The 23,075-nt window shown below is 42.8% G+C and overlaps 1 protein-coding gene across 2 annotated transcripts in view; it reads right to left on the reverse strand.

Moving 5' to 3' along the window:
* ARHGAP32 (Rho GTPase activating protein 32) overlaps positions 1-23,075 on the reverse strand; it is a 516,520-nt gene that overhangs the window by 403,067 nt on the left and 90,378 nt on the right. Inside the window, exon 2 of one of the 2 annotated variants that reach the window (XM_075603322.1) lies at positions 2,336-2,398. The exons of the other annotated variant lie outside the window; for it this stretch is intronic. The gene's annotated coding sequence lies outside the window, so the exon portion shown is untranslated. The remainder of the gene's footprint in view (positions 1-2,335; positions 2,399-23,075) is intronic. 2 annotated transcript variants of the gene reach the window in all.

The following is a 23,075-nucleotide window of genomic DNA, read 5'->3' on the forward strand; positions in this document are numbered from 1 at the left end:
TCCAGTGCTAATCAGCCAAAAAACAACAAGAGTGCGTTCCCACGGTAAAAAATAAAGCTATTTAATGGATCATAGTAACAAACAGCACACCAACGCGTTTCGGACTACACAGCCCTTTATCAAGGTGAATAAAAACGTACCCACCGGAGTGTATTAAATACCAGATTCTGACGCTGCCTCGGCCAATCCCAGAGGCAGCGTCAGAATCTGGTATTTAATACACTCCGGTGGGTACGTTTTTATTCACCTGGATAAAGGGCTGTATAGTCCGAAACGCGTTGGTGTGCTGTTTGTTACTATGATCCATTAAATAGCTTTATTTAATGGATTCATATTTACACTGATTAATATTTACATTAATAAAAATACTGTGCCATGTGGACGTGTTTTGCGCTTTTTTTTTTTTTTACAGAACCTATATTACATTTGAATGGTGAAGGACCCTCCAATCAAGCAGCAGACCCCCACATGCATATTTAGAGATAACTTGGACTAATTCATATCTTACAATTAATCAATTTTACATTTGTACTTTGCTTTTATTTGATCATATTTTTTACGAATAATATACATAGAAAGGTGCCCTACCAAATGCACTCGTGGTGTGAGAATATGAAATGGGTATAGTGCAAGTAAAACCCTTTAATTATTAATTAAACATATTTATATAAGGGATCAGGTATACAGGTCCATGACCTGTCCAAAAGAAATAAACCACACCCTGTTAAAGCTTCCGATTGAAATATGCATTAGCGGAGAATATGGCTCCTGAGTCTATCCAAGTATCCCCTGTAGTGTTATGGGGGTAGCTCCCCTCTAGAACCTACTCATAGCATAATTATTTACCCACAGTTGAGTTGGTGTAATGGTATAATAATCCAAATGATTTTAACTAAAAAATCAGAGCCTGCTCATATATAGTAATGAACAGTTTGATGCACTAGATACACCAACATTTTACCACTGTATTGGGGAGGGGTGTATAGAAACAGCCATACCTCAATATGTACAAGTCAATGGTAATCTACTGGGCTATTAATCCGCCTATTCCCTAACGGGAATAGGAATTGATTTTATTATTTGGTTCTCTTGAAGGGACGGTGGGACTGTTGTATGATTTAATCCCTGTAATTAAACCCTTGCATAGAAAATACAGTGTTTCCGGCCTTAAATTGGGACAAAAGAGACTGCAACGTGGTGTGGGTATATATATATATATATAAATATATATATTACACACACATACGTGTGAAAAAGAAAGTACACCCCCCCCCACCTGCCACTCATTTCCCCCCCTCTTATTCCCCCCCCCCATGCGCTCATCTCCCCCCCCCCGTCATTCATCTCCCCCCCGGTGCGCTCATTAACCCCCCCGGGTCCCCAACACTCATTGCCCCCCCGGTATCCGACGCACATTGCCCCCACCCCCCGACGCTCGAGTGAGGAGGACATTACCTATTGCTCGGAGCAGTGAGGAGGAGCAGCGCCGAGTGAGGAGGAGAACCGGCAGGTAAAGTCTCCCTGCTTTGACGTCACCGCAAACCCCACCCCACAGCCAATCGGAGAGGGCTACAGCGAGAGGTGTGGTCAGCCGCCAACCAATCAGAAAACGCACAAATCCACAGACAAACATTTCAGTTTTATATATACAGATATATACTTAGTTTAGTTATGGTGTGTAAAAAAAGTGACACAAACCCTCCACAGTAAAGCATATAGCAAATGGAAATATTACTGTATGCTCATGTGCATGTTTTAGACAGGTCTGTAACCCCGCCTTTCTCCATTATCACCCAGCACACAGCACTTCCACTGCAGCAAGGGATTCTGGGAAATGACATGCAAATGTTAATACATACACTCTCACACACACATTAGCCATTATGGAGGATAATTTCTCTTCGCTGCAAAACATAGGCACGGCTTCACAGCAATGATTACTGACCTTGATAGAGGTATCGCATAACTGTGACTGTTCACTTACTTGTTCTTGAATATTAACCCATTCAAAATTGACTTGGCTATAGGAACTTTGTTACAGCCTTTTAGACGATTTTAACAAGGTAAATAGAAAATATACATATACTTGAGACTTCAGTGCTTTTAATGACAGAATGTCGGCCCTACTGCTCAGGAACCATCACAGGAGCCTTTATTATTAGTTTAGTGGTCATCACATATGTTTTTGTTTTTCTCTACAAGAATTAGTGTAACATCTGGTTACAGATGAGTAAATCAAAATCACATACCTACTGGTAGTAGTGTGGATTTCATAGGTTAATGTCTGGTCTCGTAAATGAAGCAAAGAGGGATATGTCAAAGTAGTAACACTTACCAAACTGATGTGATGGACCTGTCAAAGATATCAGTTCTTCATAACCGTTGGAGTCATTCAAAACTAAAAAAAAAAACAAAACACAGACTGATTACAATGTACAGTAGAAAGGAAGCACAGTAAGAAATACAAAATATTCCTATCAACATATACAGTAGAAGATATTTTCATCTAAAAGTTCCAGTGTGTTCCAATGAAAATCTTCTGCTTTGTTTTTTCTCCCCAAATCATTTTATTAACGTTCTTCAATCAGATGTGGTTCAGACTCAGCCTTTTAGCTTTTGAATTCTATGTAGAAAGCAGAAATAGTAGTTACAGTACATTTATGTCTGATCTCTCCAACAGATACCCTAAAGCAGGGGTTCTCAACTCCAGTCCCTCAAGATCCCCCAACAGGTCAGGTTTTCAGGATATCCCAGTCTTTAACTGAGCCACCTGTGCTGAAAAAGGGATATCCTGAAAACCTGACCTGTTGGGGGGCGGGGGGTCTTGAGGGACTGGAGTTGAGAACCCCTGCCATAAAGAACCATAAACAAAATGCGCGGAAACTCAGAAGTGGAAAAAGAGGAAGAAAATATAGAAGTTAGAAGAGATCAGGCACTTCAAGTGATACACCTTAAAATATTTTCTTCCCCTCCTCTACACAACTCCGACCACTGTTTGTTATGTCCGACCTCCATTATCTTCCTGTAAAGTGAATGAAATTACCAAGTGTGATACAGCTACACCCGTTTAAAAAGAACCCCGTATGAATGACCATGTTAGAATAGGTAGAACATTTAAAAGCACAAAGAACTCTTCAGCAACTACTGATTTTCATAAACAAACTCTAGCATATTATACCATTCAAACTGAACATGTCACATAATAACACAGCAATGATATGCAAAGATTTAACTCCAATACACAAGTGCACTTTTAAGATTGCCATTATTACCATTGACCGGACTATTTGGAAGTAACTAACTGTACGAGTGTCTTTGGACATAGCACTGCAGTGCTACAGTATACAAGCTTTCTAAGGCCGAGGGCATGGTCAGCGCTTACCAGCTGACCCGTGCTGAGCCGCGCTCATGCTTCCCAGTGAGCCCCAGCAGCCGCAATGAGAGCAGCTTTAGCAGGGGCTCGCGCACGCTTCCGCAGGCATGCGGAGGCGTAGCTCTTCAAAATGTTTTCGTTTGTGCGCGGAGGGGAGCGATGGGCCGGTCACGTGAGCGGTTCGCTAAATGAGGGAGAACCAGCTCCGTGACATCACTGGCCCGCCCCCAGAGACACCCCCGGACGGCGTGCGGACTGAGGCCAGGGAAAGCACCCGCTTTCCCTCAGCCTCCGCACGACTGAAGTACCTATGGACCCTCAGATCAAAAGGACCTGGACTGGAGAAATGATTCCTTCCATCTGTCCACATACCTATACAAAGTTTCCTGTGTTCTTAGTATTCATGTCTATTATTTGTTATGTCCACGGACCTTGTATTTAGACAGCAACTATATCAAGAATATCATTGTACACTGCTCCTATAAAAAGAAATTCTCATCAGCATACCAAAAAACGATTTGTTCCAGTGCAGTTAAGAAAAATTTCCTTTATATTTAATAATGGTCTTTTTACTTCTGAAGCAGACTGATAGATGATCCTGACAGCAGTTGCCACTGAACTAGTTTAAGTGCCTAAAATCAATTATAAGTGGCAAAATAGAAGCTAAAACATAATTGTCCCTGCATTGTAATTTTCTGTCCAAAGTTAAAAAGGGTCTTTGCCCCTTCGACCCTTTGGAAACATTCTATGCCTAAAGTGCGCGCTACTTTTGTTTCAAACAGTTTTGTTTTAAGATGAAATGGGTTGACAGCATTTGTATCCTGAGGAGATAAAAATAGCCTAATTTATGTTTGCATGAATGTTACCCTTTAATGAAGGCTCATTTGTTACTTCACTGCTTATTTGTCATATTGCTGTCAACAGCAGCTGCTTTTAAAAAGAAATGTCAGATTGTAGCAGACATGAGCACGGAGATTGAAGAGATGTGCTCAAAGTATAATAAAGTAAGCACTGAAGAGGGTAAATAAGAAATACTCAATGTACTTTACATATGAATTAATAAAATGAATGCACTGTACAACCGAGAAAATATTCAAAAAGCATTTATGTGCTACAACAGAACAGATAGAGGCAGCTCTTCTCTCCGATTAAGCTCAAAGTCTAAATATTAGCATCCTGCATATAGGTGAGGAATCGGATTCAACACTGGGACCAAGATTGTACTTCAATACCCAGCAATCTGTGCAGCAGTGCAGAGGTTAAAAGGATGTTTTTTATGGCAGTGGTCCAAAACATTTGGCTTGTGTCCATGTGAGCCCAGCGGCTGTGCTCTTATCCGCTCCCATTTTGATCATGCCAAAGGCTTCACCGTGATGTAATTTATTGAAATAACTTTAGGACAGCTCCTAGCAGTACTGAGCATCCTGTGTACATGTGGGGATTACAGCCCAGACAAGCACTTTTTTGTCATTCACTGAACTCCCCTTTCTCACGCTCAAGGGGTGACCTCTCTCCCAAGCAGAGGAATTAACCAAGCAATTGCGGAGATCTGTTCTATATTCATATCCGTTTAAAAAAATAAAATTTAAAAAAAGGAAAGTTTGAAAAGGCTACAAATTTCCAAGGAATCTATATTTTTCTTAAATGCTGGATATGAAAAACAAACTGGATAACAAAAGACATGGCTACCCAATGCTACATCCAATTGACAAAACATATATGGTAATAAGTATAAAGTTTAAATACTTCAATAATAATAATAATTACTTCGTTATTTAGCCTTTTGGCCAAAGCGTCATAAGCCTGCATACCCAGTCAAGGTAAACCAAAATTAATGCAGGTCCTACACTATACTGTGAACCCTTCCTTTTACCTCCGTATGAGGGGAAAGAACCATAGTAGATCCTGTTCTTGCAGCAAAGTGAAAAAACCTCCCAAGTTAAAAAGGTGAGGAGTGAGCTCTGGGGGGGGAGGTGGGGGAGGGGGAGGTGCCACCTACCTCCATACAACTGTTACCAGTCAGAAATTGATTAACACACACATTCCCAGCTAGCTCAAACTCTCACACCCACCACATCATGAATACAGTATATATTTATGTCAAAAAGAGTGCTATTAAGCGTGGCAAATGTATACAACAAAAGACAGGGGTGCCCAATGCTACATCCAATTGACAGGAAAAAAGGTTGTGCTCTCTACTACCTGGTTGTAGCCTCGGTATTTTGGGTTTTTCCCCTTTTTTCTATTACATCCAATTGACTTGTTTTTAATCTATGCTGTTCTACATTCAATAAATTTTTGTATTTTTGATACTATAACCAGCTTCAGCCGCATTTCCTTTATTTGGAACGCATCACTCGGCGTTTGACACGCAGTGCACTGCCATCACCCCTCCCACGCCAGGAGGACGTATACATTGTGTTTGTCTAGGGCTGAGAGCACGCAGGATCCAGGATTTCACGGATGGAGGTCGTGAGTACAACCATGGGAGAGATTCAGGTCTAGCTCTAGGGGTTATGGACTTTTAGATTTATGGGTTTGGGGTCCATTCTCTGGATATCCTTACATCCTAAAACGTCTAATCCACCAGTATTATACCATATTCTGTGAGCAGCAATCACCTATCTTTGAACATACATATACTTTATACCTGGACTTGTCAAATGTTTTTGTTATGGATAAGAAGATTACAATTGTGATGCATGCTTCTGATGTCTCTTAGGGCATTGGACTAGGAGATTTATCTCCGTTTTCTCTCTTTCCATTTATCCGATTGGTGTATGGTGGCTGCATAAATTAATTTACACTAAACCAAAAGCGATAAAAAGGTGTGGAATTACAATTTGTCTGTACAAACAGTCTGATCACTGAATAAAGACCTTAATATACATCAAATTCATTTGGTGCAATTTTTACTAATCAATCTTCTGCCATAAGGCACCTTCTAGCGCTGGAAGAAACCTTATATCTTATTCAAATCACAGGGCTGCAGGGTGTCTTTCAGTGACAGAAGATGTCTTTTTGCAGAATACTGCTTAGTAAATATTGGCCTTTTTTACGCCAGAAACATTAAAGATTTACAAAAATGATTTCCAAATGCTTATACCAGTGCACACTTACCCCTAGAATACATTTGTGTTTCTAAGGGGGGAAGCAAACATTCAGCCATCCTTTTGTATATTCATTTAACCACATAAGGGCATGTAGATGTAAAGAGAATATGATCAAACTGCATATTTGAGTTATTCTAATTAACTCCCATGGAGCCTAGAGCCGCAGACACCAATGTTGTGTCCTACTAAATACCTATAATGAGGTTAGAAAGTGGTTTATCAGCCCACTCTTTAAAACCATTTTCTTTGGAGGTACTGAAACAGCATATAGTGAATCAATACCAGTAGATTTATGCCTCACGTTTGCCACATCCCCTGCTGCGATCGGTCATCATGTGTGTTTGAGAAGAACAAATGAACAAGCCCAGTTAATACATAGGAGAAACAAAATGCCGTTACAAAAGGGTATTATCCACAACATCCAGAGTCCCAGGCTGGCATAGCCATGAACTGTTTTACAGGCAGAGTTGTTTGAAACACATTGCAGTTAAATGTATTGCAGGCTCATGTCACCTACGGCACACTACGGAACACCTGTGTGCACCTGACCTGCATACTGGACAAGGGTTAATACACAGCTCACAAGCTGGACCACTTTTCATCTTCGCAAAGGTCCCTCAAATGAACAATACTGTATCTCCCCTCACTCCATCCCCATATTCCATCTGTCATGAACATAAAACAAGTGAGCACATGATTTAGATATGCAACCAGGGTTAACACACACGGCTACTCTAGCCAGCACTCACCTCACTCCTGCGCAAAGTACTTTCAATTAGTTAATATCAATCAGATCTATACACCCAAGAAATAGGCAAAATATGTAATTAATATATATCTGCCAGGGTCTCAGGTCCCTGTTTATTATAGGAAAAAAACTATGTACTTAACACACAACAATCTGTTGCAGCAAAATGTGTTTGAAAATGTAAATACTCTCGCCGGAGAGTGCAACAGTTCATTCAAAATTACTTATTAAAGAATGTTTAAATAGATCTATCTAAAAATACAGTGCTTCAGATTACAGAAGATAATTACAAGAACATTCAATTAAAAGTCAATGCAAAACAGTTTCTTAAAATAAGATAAAACGTAAAACAGAAATCCCTATACGGTACGTTACCAGATGTCTAAGGTTTTCCCCCAGACGTAGAAATATGAAACTTCCTGTTTTGTCCAAAACAGACCTCTGTTGAATTCTGATTTTCATAGTACCTTGCTAATACTTGTGTACAATATTTTTCCTCCATTGAAACAAACACACTAGTCGCAAACCAGCCGCTAGGTTGACGGTTTTATGACAGAGAAAAAAAAAACTTCTAACAAACAATGTTTACGTTTTTGACTCAATATATAAACGCACTCATAACTTTCTTTCTCTAATACTTAGACACACGAGTCAGATCAATAGATTAATGAAACAATGACGGATGTAACAAGATTAATGACGACTGCCTTGAGTGACAAATGGATATCTGTCCTTGGCTACCTTCACTGCACCTCACTGCATTCGTATCCTTGCAACGATTACACATATCTGAACGATAATTTTAGAATCGAGGTTATCACAGGATAGTTATTTTTAATAAATTCACTAGTGTGGAATACTTTCTTAGCCACACTCCCTGAACCTTGCAAGAACCTCCAGAGAATGCTTTGAAGGGAACATTAAAAGGGTCCTATTTATAAAGACAGCCATATTTTAATCGCATTTCTGGCAAAATTACCACCCTGATCTCATCAGCCCCATATAATACATCTTGTACTTTTAGTGGGCCATAAGTGATAACTCGCCAATTAAGACCTCTTTGAAGCTCTGGACAGACCAAGGAAGAGTCTTGATCCGTCAAACCCAATATTTTGTATTTTTAAAACAGCCGATAACCACATTAATCCCTGAAGCATCAGATTGATAATACATAATATTCCACACCATTTTTATTACAGCTCATTTATTTGGCAGAGCAAAGGTAATAAATGTGCTTCTTGAGATGCCAAAAGACAACTGATAATATAAAATGGCGGCCCACGTCATTCCTTATTGTTCTAGCTACCCGGATCTCTTCCAAATGTTCAATGTCACTCATGTTAAAAGTGTACTGATATAAAACACATACATTGGTATTATCAGTAACACGAACCTGTAAGAATTCCTGGAAAAATCTGACATACAACAGCAGTAAGATTAAAAATGACCTATGGTGGAGGTTCATGCGCAGCACACAGCGGAATGGACGCATGCTAGTGTAGCTCCAATCCAGGGGCAGCACTCTGTATGATTATTTTGCGATAAAAACGCAATAGAGCACCGAGGCTGAAGATCCATCAGGTCAGACCAAGATTTATAATCCTGCAAATGCATCATTGTATTGTATTGTATGTCTTTATTTATATAGCGCCATTAGTGTACATAGCGCTTCACAGTAGTAATACATGTGGTAATCAAATAAATAACAGATAATATAAATAACAGATCATGGGAATAAGTGCTTTAGACATAAAAGTAACATTTCGGAAGAGGAGACCCTGCCCTGAGGAGCTTACATTCTAATTGGTAGGTAGGGAGAACGTACAGAGACAGTAGGAGGGAGTTCTGGTAAGTGCGTCTGCAGGGGGCCAATCTTTATGTATCCTGTGTTCAGAATATCCACAGTGCTATTCATATGCTTCTTTAAGCAAGTGTGTCTTAAGGTGGGTCTTAAAGGTGGATAGAGAGGGTGCTAGTCGGGTACTGAGGGGAAGGGCATTCCAGAGGTGTGGGGCAGTCAGTGAAAAAGGTTTAAGGCGGGAGAGGGCTTTAGATACAAAGGGGGTAGAAAGTAGACATCCTTGAGAAGAACGCAAGAGTCTGGATGGTGCATAACGAGAAATTAGGGCTGAGATGTAAGGAGGGGCAGAAGAGTGTAAAGCTTTAAAAGTGAGGAGAAGAATGGAGTGTGAGATGCGGGATTTGATCGGAAGCCAGGAGAGGGATTTCATGAGGGGAGATGCTGAGACAGATCTAGGAAACAGTAGAGTGATTCTGGCAGCAGCGTTAAGGATAGATTGTAGGGGAGACAGGTGAGAGGCAGGAAGGCCGGACAGCAGGAGGTTACAGTAATCAAGACGGGAGAGAATGAGGGCCTGAGTCAGAGTTTTAGCAGTCGAGCAACAGAGGAAAGGGCGTATCTTTGTGATATTGCGGAGGAAAAAGCGACAGGTTTTAGAAATGTTTTGAATGTGAGGGGCAAATGTGAGAGAGGAGTCGAGTGTGACCCCAAGGCAGCGTGCTTGGGCTACTGGGTGAATGATCGTAGTTCCAACAGTAATGTGGAAGGAGGTAGTAGGGCCAGGTTTGGGAGGAAGTATGAGGAGCTCTGTTTTAGCCATGTTGAGTTTAAGGCGGCGGAGGGCCATCCAGGATGATATAGCAGAGAGACATTCAGAAACTTTGGTTTGTACAGTAGGTGTAAGGTCGGGTGTTGAGAAATATATTTGTGTGTCGTCAGCATAGAGGTGATAATTAAACCCAAAAGATGTTGTTAGGTCACCTAGAGAGAGTGTATACAGAGAAAAGAGAAGAGGTCCCAGGACAGAGCCCTGGGGTACCCCCACAGAGAGATCAATAGAGGAGGAGGAGGTATTAGCAGAAGAGACACTGAAAGTACGATGGGAGAGGTAGGATGAGATCCAGGATAGAGCTTTGTTCCGAATGCCAAGAGTATGGAGAATGTGAAGGAGAAGAGGGTGGTCCACGGTGTCAAATGCTGCAGAGAGGTCGAGTAATATGAGCAGAGTGTAATGACCTCTGTCTTTGGCAGCATGGAGGTCGTCAGTTATTTTAGTGAGGGCTGTTTCCGTGGAGTGAGCAGTACGGAAGCCAGATTGTAGAGGGTCTAGGAGAGAATAGGTGTTGAGAAAATGGAGAAAGCGAGCGAATACAAGACGTTCAAGAAGTTTAGAGGCAAAAGGCAGGAGGGAGACAGGCCGATAGTTAGAAGGACAGGTAGGGTCAAGCTTGCTGTTTTTGAGTAATGGTATGACTGTTGCATGTTTGAAGGAGGATGGAAAGGTTCCAGAGCAGAGGGAGGAGTTAAAAATGTGCGTGAGCGTAGGGATTATAGTAGGAGCAAGAGGTTTTAGGAGATGGGAGGGAGGTCAAGAGGGCAAGTGGTAGAGGGAGAAGAGGCGATCAACAGCGACACATCCTCCTCTGAGACAGTGGAAAAAGAGTCAAGGAAGGCAGGAGGAGAGTTAGGAAGAGGTGTAGGATGGGAGGAAGAAACAGAGGGGATGTTCTGACGTATGGATTCCACCTTTTCCTTAAAATAGTCAGCAAAGTCCTGAGCGGAGATGGAGGAAGGAGAGGCAGCGGAGGGTGGTTTGAGTAGAGTATCAAAGACAGAGAACAGTCGGCGTGGGTTAGACTTGTGCATGTTGATTAGTGAAGAAAAGTAGGCTTGTTTAGCTTGCGAGAGGGCAGAGTTGAAACAGGATAGCATAAATTTGTAGTGAAGGAAGTCTGCGAGAGTATGAGATTTCCTCCAGAGGCGTTCAGAGGAACGAGTGGAGGAACGCAGCATGCGCGTGTGGGAATTTAACCAGGGTCTAGGGTTAAAAGGGCGAGTGCGGCAGAGAGAAAGCGGGGCATGTAGATCAAGAGAGGAGGACAAGGCAGAGTTGTAGTTCCTGACCAGTTTGTCAGGGTCTGTAGCAGATCTGAGAGAGGAGAGGGAGGAGTGTAACATGGACTCAAAGTCAGGTAAGTGAATAGAGCGCAGGTTTCTGCAGAACCGGGGTGTAGATGGAGGTGGAGAAGTTGAGAAGCGAGATAGAGAGAATGAGATGAGGTGATGGTCAGAGAGAGGAAAAGGGGAAATGGAGAAATCAGAGAGAGAGAAGTTTTTAGTGAAAACCAGGTCTAAGTAGTGGCCATCCTTGTGGGTGCTGGCTGCAGTCCACTGTTGAAGGCCAAAAGAAGAGGTTAGAGAAAGAAAGCGGGAAGCCCAAGGGAGAGAGGGGTCATCAATGTGGCAATTGAAGTCCCCAAGGAGAAGAACAGGGGAGTCTGAGGAGAGGAAGAAAGAGAGCCAGGATTCAAAGTGAGAGAGAAAGGCAGAAGGGGGATGAGTAGAGGTAGGTGGGCGATACATGACCGCCACATGAACAGGGAGAGGAGAGAAGATCTGGACAGTGTGAACCTCAAAGGAGGGAAAGGCAAGAGAGGGGGGAATAGGAATAGTTCGGTAACGGCAGAGAGAGGAGAGCAGGAGCCCCACACCTCCACCCCTGCCATCAAGGCGCGGAGTGTGGGAGAAGGAAAGGCCACCATAAGAGAGGGCAGCTTCCAGAGCAGAGTCAGACTGAGTGAGCCAGGTCTCAGTTATAGCAAAGAGAAGCAGGGAGTGAGAGAGAAAGAAGTCATGCACAGAGAGAAACTTGTTAGAGAGGGAGCGAGCATTCCAAAGGGCACAGGAGAAAGGGAGAGAGGAGGGAGGGTGGCAGGGGATGGGTATGAGGTTGGAGGGGTTAACACCAGGAGGAGTAGAGGTTGCAATTGGCAGGCGAGGACGAGAGCAAGTAGAAATAAGGCAGGGACCAGGATTGGGAGAGATATCCCCAGAAGCAAGGAGGAGAAGCATGGATAGAAAGAGGATGTGTGAGGATGATTTGTAGGGGTGTGTTTTAGTGCAGGAGGTATAGCTGTGTGGTGACAGAGGACGCAGGTAAGAAAGGAGTTCATGTGAACTGAGAAGTGGGGAAGAAAGGAGAGATGGAGATATATGAATAGAGTTAGAGACATAAGGAGACTGGTGGAAGGAAGTGCATAATTTGAAAATAAGTGCGGTTGCAGCAAATATAAAAAATAAAGGCGGCATCACAGCAATAGTTAAGTGTTGAGATGTGCAGTCTTAGATAGATGATATCCTCTTTTCCAACGTAGATCAAAAGCAGGAATCAGAAGCAGTAGGTGATGTCCACTTTTCCACTTCTTTTTGAACTTCCTTTTTAAACTTCATAAATACTTGAAACATATATACTTAAAAGCATGGCTGCTAGCAGCAATGGCTGTTAGGAGTTTACTTATATACTTTTAGAAAGTCACCTGGTTGGCACAACAAACTTAATTAGCACATGTGAGGGTAGTTAAAGCAAATGGTTTTTCTAAGGTGGGTGTTGCCTTGCCTTGCCTTGCACAAGTGTGAAAGCTGAATTAAATTAAGACAGTAGGGGGATGATTTACAGACAGACAATTGTAATATGTTTTTACCTAAATAGAACTAAATACACAGCATGGGAGGATATCAGGATAGACAGACAATTGTAATATGTTTTTACCTAAATAGAACTAAATACACAGCATGGGAGGATATCAGGATAGACAGACAATTGGAATATGTTTTTACCTAAATAGAACTAAATACACAGCATGGGAGGATATCAGGATAGACAGACAATTGGAATATGTTTTTACCTAAATAGAACTAAATACACAGCATGGGAGGATATCAGGATAGACAGACAATTGGAATATGTTTTTACCTAAATAGAACTAAATACACAGCATGGGAGGATATCAGGATAGACAGACAATTGGAATATGTTTTTACCTAAATAGAACTAAATACACAGCATGGGAGGATATCAGGATAGACAGACAATTGGAATATGTTTTTACCTAAATAGAACTAAATACACAGCATGGGAGGATATCAGGATAGACAGACAATTGGAATATGTTTTTACCTAAATAGAACTAAATACACAGCATGGGAGGATATCAGGATAGACAGACAATTGGAATATGTTTTTACCTGAGGAGAGAGAAGAGATGAGTGAGTGATTCAATAGTCTTCCTTCCTTTTTAAACTTCATAAATACGCAGGATGAAGAATATCCACGCTATCCGTATTAAAAATGGTGTCTCATTGCATGATCAGACAATGCTCATGGAGGGGTTTAAAAACTTCTACCAAGATCTCTCTGGAGGTAATAGTACAGGTTTACCTATATTTCCCAATCTGAGTTATTCATCCTTTCTACAGTCCTCCCATTTTGCTAAATTGAAACCCGACCAGTTGCTAAAAAAAGTAATCAACCTATTTCGAGTTCAGAGAAGTTTGGCAACCAAGGAATTTAAGACTATAAAGTCCCCGGATTACTTTTCCCTTACGTATGGGGGAAAAATTTCAAAATCCTGATCCCCATCTGGCCATACTATTTAAATCTTTTTTTAGAGGACGTACCAATTCCAGAATCAATATGATCTGGAAATGTAGTCCCCTTTTTAAAAAAAAAATAAAAAAAAATGGAAAAGATCCTATTGCTCTAGCTATGGTCCAATCTCTCTCAAATACGGATGTCAAAATTATTTACCAAGATATTAGCCAATTGTCTATATGAGTTCATGTCGTTCCTAGTTCATCACTATAAAGGGTTTATTCCCACCAAGCAGGCCTCAGACAACATCCACCAAATTGTTGACCTTATTGATAGATTTAACTCTGACAGGACTCAAACCATGCTTCTATATCTAGACTTGGAGTTTTGGGGAAAGTTTTTAAAGGCAATTTAAGGTCTGTACCACTCTCCATCAGCCAGTGAGATGGCAGATGAATCTCTCCCCTCCCCAGCCCCAACTACATGTTTTGAATTAATACTCAGGATCTGGCCATCTGCACTTTAGTCTGTCCTAACACAATGTTAAGTGTGTCTATATGCTTAAACGGGAGGTAGTATTGGGTGAATCAGATAAAGACGAAGACGTTTGGGGTGATATCTGCAAGAGCTCGATCTACATTGTCATAAAGGAGAATGTATACAAAAGAGTTGCCACGGTGGTAACATAACCCCAGTGAGGTGACATGCCATTAATACTTCTCATTCATCTGCTTGCTTCAGAAGGTGTGGGCAAAATAGCTGTGTCACATATTTGTTGGTTTTGTCTAGTGATACTGCCATATTGGCGACAAATATTCTCTTTTCTAAATTCTCTTCTGGGCACTTCCTCGGACCGAATCCATGAACCGCTTTCTAAGCAGACCAGTTCCGACTCTCCATAAAAATTCTTCAAGACTTACCCGTAATATTTTTATCACTAGATGGGACTAGTACCTTCCGTGGACCCACAGTTGATCATTATTTTATTTATTTTCTTCTCCCTGTTCCCTTTTGATTTTGGATTCATGTTGAAAGGTATTTTTTATAATCACTGTGTTGTTCCCCCATGCTTTCCCTCTCCTTTTTCTTTACCCCATAAAATCTGCAAATAAATAGTTGGGGGGGAAATAAATTACCTATAAAAAATGCATGTTGTCTCAAAGATGTACACAAAAATTATCCAAGGGGATAAGAAAGATTCCTCTTTTTGCACTCAATATTATATTATTTTAACAGATATCGGACAAAGTTGTCCTAGCAACAAAAAAAAAGTGTGCTATTGTTGCCTTAGGGGCTATCAGATCGGTATACACAGTTAAAAACAAAAATAATAAAATTTTATTACATCAAAAGTAATTGGTGACTTAGTGAAATATTTACAGTGATAAATGTTTAAAAGAATCCTCCATATGGGTGGAGTGGTTTTGAGACTCTATATTTTTTTGTGTATTTACAGACTAATGGTGGTCACATCAATATGTGTGTCTGTAATTTTATTGAAACCACTCCGACAGCTCAGTATAATTTTAGTAATACATATATATGAAATAAGTGTATAACGACTCAGTGGGCAGTAGATAATTGCCTTGTGTTGCAAAAACCTTTTGGTTAAATATATGCACATCAATGGTCACTCAAATCTATTTTATGATCGTAGGGTGGGGAAAGACATAAATTGGTCACATATAAAGTGTTCAAATCCCTCCTTGGTTGATATGTGTAGTTGATTCCACATATAAGTAGCTATATATCCGATAGAGATAAGGTGAAATCATTGCAGTTCATTGCCCGTGTGGATCGAAACGTTGGTTCTGTGTGTCATACTTCTAATACAATTCTTTGATACGTATGCTTTATTTGTCTTATGGTATTAGCACCAGACTACTACATCACTAATGTAGGAGTGCCAGTGATATAGATATCTATATACAGTATATATAAAAGTCAAAATCTATTTGTTTGTGGGTTTGTTTGTGCTCATTGCCTCTCATTGGCTGACTACGGAGCGGGCCTTGGCTGTCATTAACTCTCATTGTCTGACTGCGGGGCGGGCCTTGGCTCTCATTGGCTCTCGCGGTCTCTGAGTGCAAGGCAAAGTGACGTCACGCACGTTCGGAGCTAGGGGAGGGAACCAGAGACAGATGCTGCGCAACCCTCCCACCCGCCACCGCAACGGACAGCTGCCAACTAACAACGTGCCCGCCCCACAGTAAGTCACCTGCCACCAACCAACCAGCCCACTCCCCTCACCTACTGCCGACCAACCCGCCCCCGCAGACAACAGCCGCCAGGGCCCGCACTCATCAGCCACCGACACACCTTCCCGCGCGCTCCCCCCGAGCCAGCGCCAACAAAACTTCCCGCCTGCCCCCCAAGTGAGACTACGCCAACGGACAACCCTCTCACCCGCACCCCCACTGAGCCACCACCCACCAACCCTCCCGCCCCAACAGTGACCCGCCCAACAACCGTGACCCGCACACCAACCCGCTGTGAAAGGGGAGGACACAGAGTTGTTAAGCGGGGGGGTGGGGGGGGGGGAGAAATCGGAGATGTGAAGGGGGGGGAACAGAGCTGTGACCGGCGGGGGACCGCAGCTGCAAAAAGGAGGGGAAGACCGGGGGGAAGCTGTGAAGGAGGAGGCAGGGGGAATTAAGCTGTGAACAGAGGGGGGTCGCAGTAGTGAACGGGGGGGGGGGAGCTGGGAAGGGAGGGGGTAGACACAAAGCAGGGAAAAAGCAGGCACTGTTTCTCAGGGGGAAAAAAAACTAAATTAAGTGAAATCAAGGAGAGCGTGTGCCCATAGAAAAATGATTTAATGGAACCAGCAAAAAGATACAGCTACATTACGGGGTATAGGGACCCCCACCAACGCGTTTCGAGCGTGAACTCTTTATCAAGGTGACTCCTTGATGTGTGTGTGTGTGTGGGGGGTAAATAAATGCACACAAAAAAAAAATTATTAAACTTTTTTTTTTAATTTAAAAAATCTTACTTACACTCACCCTCACACAACATATACACACATACACGCATATACACTTACCTGCAGCTCCCGGCACTATATACAGGAAAAGCATGCATCACGTGCACGCGCGTTCACATAGGAACGCGCGGCCACATGGCCGCATCCTGTATATAACAGGCCTTAAGGTGGGTCTTAAAAGGTGGAGAGAGAGGGTGCTAGTCAGGTATTGAGAGGGAGGGCATTCCAGAGGTGTGGGGCAGTCCGTGATAAAGGTTTAAGGCGGGGGAGGGCTTTAGATAAAGGGGGTAGAGAGAAGGCATCCTTGAGCAGAACGCAAGAGTCGGGATGGTGTATAGCGAGAAATTAGGGCTGAGAGGTAGGGAGGGGCAGAAGAGTGTAAAGCTTTAAAAGTGAGGAGGATAATTGAGTTCAAGATGCAGGATTTGATAGAAAGCCAGGAGAGTGATTTCAGCAGGGGAGATGCTGAGACAGATTTAGGAAAGAGCAGAGCGATTCTGGCAGCAGTGTTTAGGATAGATTGTAGCGGAGACAGGCGAGAGGCAGGAAAACCGAACAGCAGGAGGTTACAGTAATGGAGACAGGAGAGCATAAGGGTCAGAGTTTTTGCAGTCGAGCAACAGAGGAAGAGGCGTATCTTTGTAATATTGAGGAGGAAAAAAACGACAGGTTTTAGATACGTTTTGAATGTGAGCGGAGAATGTGAGAGAGGAGTCGAGTGTGACCCCTAGGCAGCGTGCTTGGGCTACTGGGTGAATGATAATACTTCCAACAGTAATGTGGAAGGAGGTAGTAGGGCCAGGTTTGGGAAGAAGTATGAGGAGCTCCGTTTCTGCCATGTTAAGTTTAAGTCGGCGGAGGGCCATCCAGGATAACACAGAGCGACATTCAGAAATTTTGGTCTGTACAGCAGGTGTATGGTATGGGGTTGAAAAGTAAATTTTTGTGCCGTCAGCATAGAGCTGATATTTAAACCCAAGAGATGTGATTAGGTCACCTAGAGAAAGTGTGTACAGAGAAAAGAGAAGAGGTCCCAGGACAGAGCCCTTGGGTACCCCCAAAGAGAGATTGATAGAGGAGGTGTTAGGAGAAAAGACACTGAAAGTACGATGGGAGAAGAGGAGATCCAGGATAGAGCTTTGTTACGTATACCAAGAGTATGGAGAATGTGAAGGAGAAGAGGGTGGTCTACGGTGTTAAATGCTGTAGAGCGGTCAAGTAATATGAGCAGAGTGTAATGACCTCTGTCTTTGGCAGCATGGTGGTCATTAATTATTTTAGTGAGGGCTGTTTCAGTTGAGTGAGCAGTACAGAAGCCAGATTGTAGAGGGTCTAGGAGAGAATAGGTGCTGAGAAAGTGGAGCAAGCGACAGAATACAAGACATTCAAGGAGTTTAAGGCAAACGGCAGGAGAGAGATAGGTCGATAGTTAGAAAGAGAGATAGGGTTAAATTTGCTATTTTTGAGTAATGGTATAACTGTTGCATGTTTGAAGGAGTGAAAGGTAACAGAGTAGAGGGAGGAGTTACAACGTGTGTGAGCGTAGGGATTATAGTAGGAGCAAGAGGTTTTAGGAGATGGGAGGGAATGGGTCAAGAGGACAAGTGGTAGAGGGAGAAGAGGAAATCAGCAGTGACACGTCTTCCTCTGAGACAGTGGAAAAAGAGTCAAGGAAGGCAAGAGGAGAGTTAGGAAGCGGTGTAGGATGGGAGGAGGAAACAGAGGAGATGTTCTGATGTATGGATTCCACTTTTTGCTTAAAATAGTCAGCAAAGTCCTGAGGTGAGATCGAGGAAGAAGAGGCAGCTGAGGGTGGTTTGAGTAGAGAGTCAAAGACAGATTAGAGTTGGCGTGGGTTTATTTATTTATAAAAATGTTTTACCAGGAAGTAATACAGTACATTGAGAGTTACCTCTCGTTTTCAAGTATGTCCTGGGCATAGTTAATATGACAAATAATACACGGTTACAGTTACAGTACATAAATGAACAGGGTATACATTATACACAATACATTGCATGCACAGTTAGAGAAGATGTATATTATAGGCTTATGTAACAGTTACAGACCAGATTAAAATGTGAGACAGCCTTAGGTTAGACTTGTGCGTGTTGATTAGTGAAGAAAAGTAGGTTTGTTTAGCCTGCGAGAGGGCAGAGTTGAAACAGGATAGCATAAATTTGTAGTGAAAGAAGTCTGCGAGTGTGAGATTTCCTCCAAAGGCGTTCAGAGGTAAGAGTGGAGGAGCGCAGCATGCGCATGTGGAAATTTAGCCAGGGTCTGGGGTTAGAAGGTCAAAGACGGCAGAGAGAAAGCAGGACATGTAGATCAAGAGAGGAAGATAAGGCAGAGTTGTAGTTCATGACCAGGTTGTCAGGGTCTAGAGCAGAACTGAGAGGAGAGGGAGGAGCAAAAAGTGGAATCAAAAGCTGGTAGGTTAATACAGTGCAGGTTTCTGCAGAAACGAGGGGTAGATGGAGATAGCGGAGTGAAGAAGCAAGAGAGAAAATGAGATGAGGTGATGGTCAAAGAGAGGAAAGGGGGAAATGGGTAAATCAGAGAGAGAAACGTTTTTAGTGAAAACCAGGTCTAGGAAGTGGCCATCCTTGTGGGTGCTGGCTGCAGTTCACTGTTGCAGGCCAAAAGAAGAGGTTAGAGAGAGAAAGCGGGAAGCCCAAGGAAGAGAGGGATCATCAATGTGGCAGATGAAGTCCCCAAGGAGAAGAACAGGGGAGTCTGAGGAGAGAGAGAGCCCGGATTCAAAGTGAGAGAGAAAGGCAGAAGGGGGGTGAGTGGAGGATGGTGGGCGATAGATGACCACCACATGGACAGGGAGAGGAGAGAAGATCTGGACAGTGTGATCCTCAAAGGAGGGAAAAGCAAGATAGGGAGAAATAGGAAGGGTTCGGTAACAGCAGAGAGGAGAGGAGGAGCCCCACGCCTCCACCCCTACCATCAGGAGCGGAGTGTGGGAGAAAGAAAGGCAACCATAAGAGAGGGCAGATTCCAGCACAGAGTCAGACTGAGTGAGGCAGGTCTCAGTTATAGCAAATAGGAGCAAAGAGTGAGAGAGAAAGAATTCATGCACAGAGAGGAACTTGTTAGAAAGGGAGCGAGCATTCCAAAGGGCACAGGAGAAAGGGAGAGAGGAGGGAGGGAGGGTGGCAGGGGATGGGTATGAGGTTGGAGGGGTGGACACCAGAAGGAGTAGAAGTTGCATTTGGCAGGCGAGGACGAGAGCATGTAGGAATAAGGCAGGGACACGGATTGGGAGAGATATCCCCAGAAACATGGATAGAAATAGAAAGTGTGAGGATGATTTGTAGGGATGTGTTTTAGTGCAGGGGATATAGCTGTGTAGTAAAAGAGGGCACAGGTAAGAAAGTAGTTCATGTGAACTGAGAAGTGGAGGAGAGATGGAAATATGAAGAGTTGGGGTTTAACAACTGTTGCCAATAAATGGGTTAATATATTTCCAGTGCTTTTCATTTTTTTGTCAGTTCTGTCTCCATGACTCCAGTGACACCTTGTGTTGTTGTCTCAACTCCTGGGTGAATATCCTCCTAATACCATATCATTATTTCAGGAAAAGCTGTAAGGGAAATGTCACCTCCTGCAGTCTCTCGCCGGGGAGGACCATGCACCAGGCGTAGTACAGAGGCTCATTTACCAAGGCTGACATTTGAAGCTCATGAGGAGAAAGTTATCTAATGGGGCAGGACTCTTTAAGAGCCTTGTTCAAATCCTTGCACAGTAAGATTCAAGATATTGCTTTACTGTTTCAGGCTAGGCAAAAAATATGTAGAAACATAATGTTTCATCATTTCCAAGATGCCATTTTACATTGTCACGTTTACACGGTCATTAGCTTCAGTTATGCATGATAATATGGAGTCTATTTCATTCAGAAATCAATGTGTCACAGAAAATACACTTCCAGAACAGGATATTGAAGCAGTTGAAACATCAGATTTGAAACATACAATGGATATATGATTGACTTGACTTAAAGTACATAAGAAGTTTTCGTGATGAAAGACTGGTCACCTATTTCATACATTACTCTAATGTAGTCCATTCTTATAATCAAATCTTTTTGCATTAGGCCGTGCTTATAGTAATGGCTACGGGGACATGCTCGCAACCGCTGACGTCACACGTTGTTGTAAGCAAAAGTTGTATTTGGTGCAGACCTTGTGAGGGTGACAGGGGACGTGGCTGTGAGCGGTTCGCCTTCATTGGCTGAACAGCTCACGTGATGCTGACGTCACACTGCCGTTGCTGGCCAAGACAACAATCCTTGGCTTCAGCGATTTTGGTTGCCATGTCGCTGCGCCGTCGCGCCCATTATGGGGCCGACATGGTATTATCTTCAAAATACATTGTGCTGCTGGACATTCTTTGTGCAGTGGTAGGACCAAAGTCTATGAGGGGACGGGATTAGTAAGAACACAATATAGAGAGCACTGACTTCATCAAGATACAGAGAGATACTACCCGCTGTCCTACAGATAAGTTGCAATCAATATAAATTATGTTTCACTGGGAGGTCAAGAAATAAGGATGAAAAACTAGCCTATATCATTGATATTTTTAAGGCTTACATAGTGCGGGCTTAAATAATCCCACCTGTCGTCCAATGATTCCCATTTTGTATTTCCTCAGCAACAGGAGGAGCCAGTTGGTTTAGGCTATACAATAACCCCAATAAATCTGTCTCCGATTCGGGTGAACGTTATTTTGTGACTTAACTACAAATGGAATAAAGCTGAAGACAAAACACTGAAAATGAACAATAAAACCTGTACACAGAAATTATGAAGAAAAAAAGGTGTAAAAAAGTAGCTTTTCTGAACTCTAGCAGATCTAAATTTCCAAGAGGAAGTGAAGCAACAAAATGTTCCTGGCAACCTGTCCACTGACAAGACATCTTTGAAGGGCAGTTTGAAAGGCAGGCACTATCCATACATAATTTTTTTTTTTTTAATTGATTAATAAAATCCTTGTTCAACCACTCTAACGCAACCGATTGTCAGCACCTCATGGAACACTAATGATGTATTAATCGCTGGCGGTGCAGAAATGCAGAATCACAATTTATCAGAGGTACAGTAGTTACAGAAGGGTGAATAAAATCATGTGCTCACATTCACTGATGCAGAAGTCTACTTTTTTTGGTTCAACTTTATGTATTTTCATCTGTATCACACTGGCCACCCCTAAGGCCTGGGACATAGTGGGATCAGCCTTGCTGATCCGTGCTGAGGCGTGCTCACGCTCAGCACTGAGCCCCTGCAGCTGCAATGAGAGCGGCTTTAGCAGGGGCTCGCGCAGGCGTCCGCACGCTTGCGGAAGCGTGTCTCACCAAGATTTCAGATTTGGCGCTTGCCAGAGCGCAGGGCCAGTCACGTGAGCGGTTCGACCAATGAGGGCGAACCAGCTCCGTGACGTCACTGGCCCGCCCCCAGACGGCGCGCGCTCTAAGGCCAGGGAAAGCACCGCTTTCCCTGAGCCTCAGCGCGCCTCCACACGGGCAAAGTGTCTATGTTCCAGGCCTAAGACTTATCTTTTTTCAGTCATGTTTGTGACATTTCTCAGCTGGTTTGATCATTGTAAAAACTATTTGTTTGTCAGCAGCAAAGAAGGGATACACAAAAGCAATATTGATTACAAATTCCATTGTATTTGCAGTTGTGCCGTTTAGAGATTTTTTTGGGGCTTAAGTTGAAAAGCTTTTACGTGTTTTAAACGACTAAACATGTGTCAAAGATGGTACAGAAGGTGTTTCACGGGTCAACGCTGTCACATTATTACATATCCAACATGCACTGCTAAATTGGAGTAGGGTTTAAAGGGTACCTTTATTTATAATTTTAGAAGATACATCTTTGCACTGTAGTCAGGCATTAAAAACAAAGCAAAAAATGTCAAAATGTTGCTTCGTTTTCAGTTACAAGAGGCACGCTAAATCGGAATGAGACATTTGGTCGCCGCCGTTTTGCCGCGAACAAATGGTCACCATCACTTCACTGTGACTCATTCCGCCGCTGGATTCTCTGTAATCCCGCCGCTTCCAAGGTAAAGTTGAATTACTGTTTCGGGTAGGTGGTAACTTTTGTGGGTTTTAGTGCTTACGGTAGGGGCTTCATTTAAAGCGTTTTAGCGGTTAGGGTAGGGTGTTAAGAGGTTTTAGCAGAGGAGCTTAGGGTAACGTTTTTTAGGGTAAGCACTTAGGATAAAGGGTTTTAGGATAAGAACTTAGGATAAGGGTTTTTAGGGTAAGGGCTTAGGATAAAGGGTTTTAGGGTAAGAGGTTTTAGGGTGAGGTTTTAGGGTAAGGGCTTAGGGTAAGAGGTTTTAGGGTAAGGGCTTAGGCTCTTACCCGTAGCTGCGAAGTGGCTGGCAGTGGCAGGTTCCCGCGGCACGGCGAGTTGTGGCAAAGCAGCTATCACTTGGTCGCAGC

This window comes from Ascaphus truei, chromosome 6 (assembly GCF_040206685.1).
Source record: "Ascaphus truei isolate aAscTru1 chromosome 6, aAscTru1.hap1, whole genome shotgun sequence".
In the NCBI taxonomy this organism is placed as follows: Eukaryota; Metazoa; Chordata; class Amphibia; order Anura; family Ascaphidae; genus Ascaphus; species Ascaphus truei.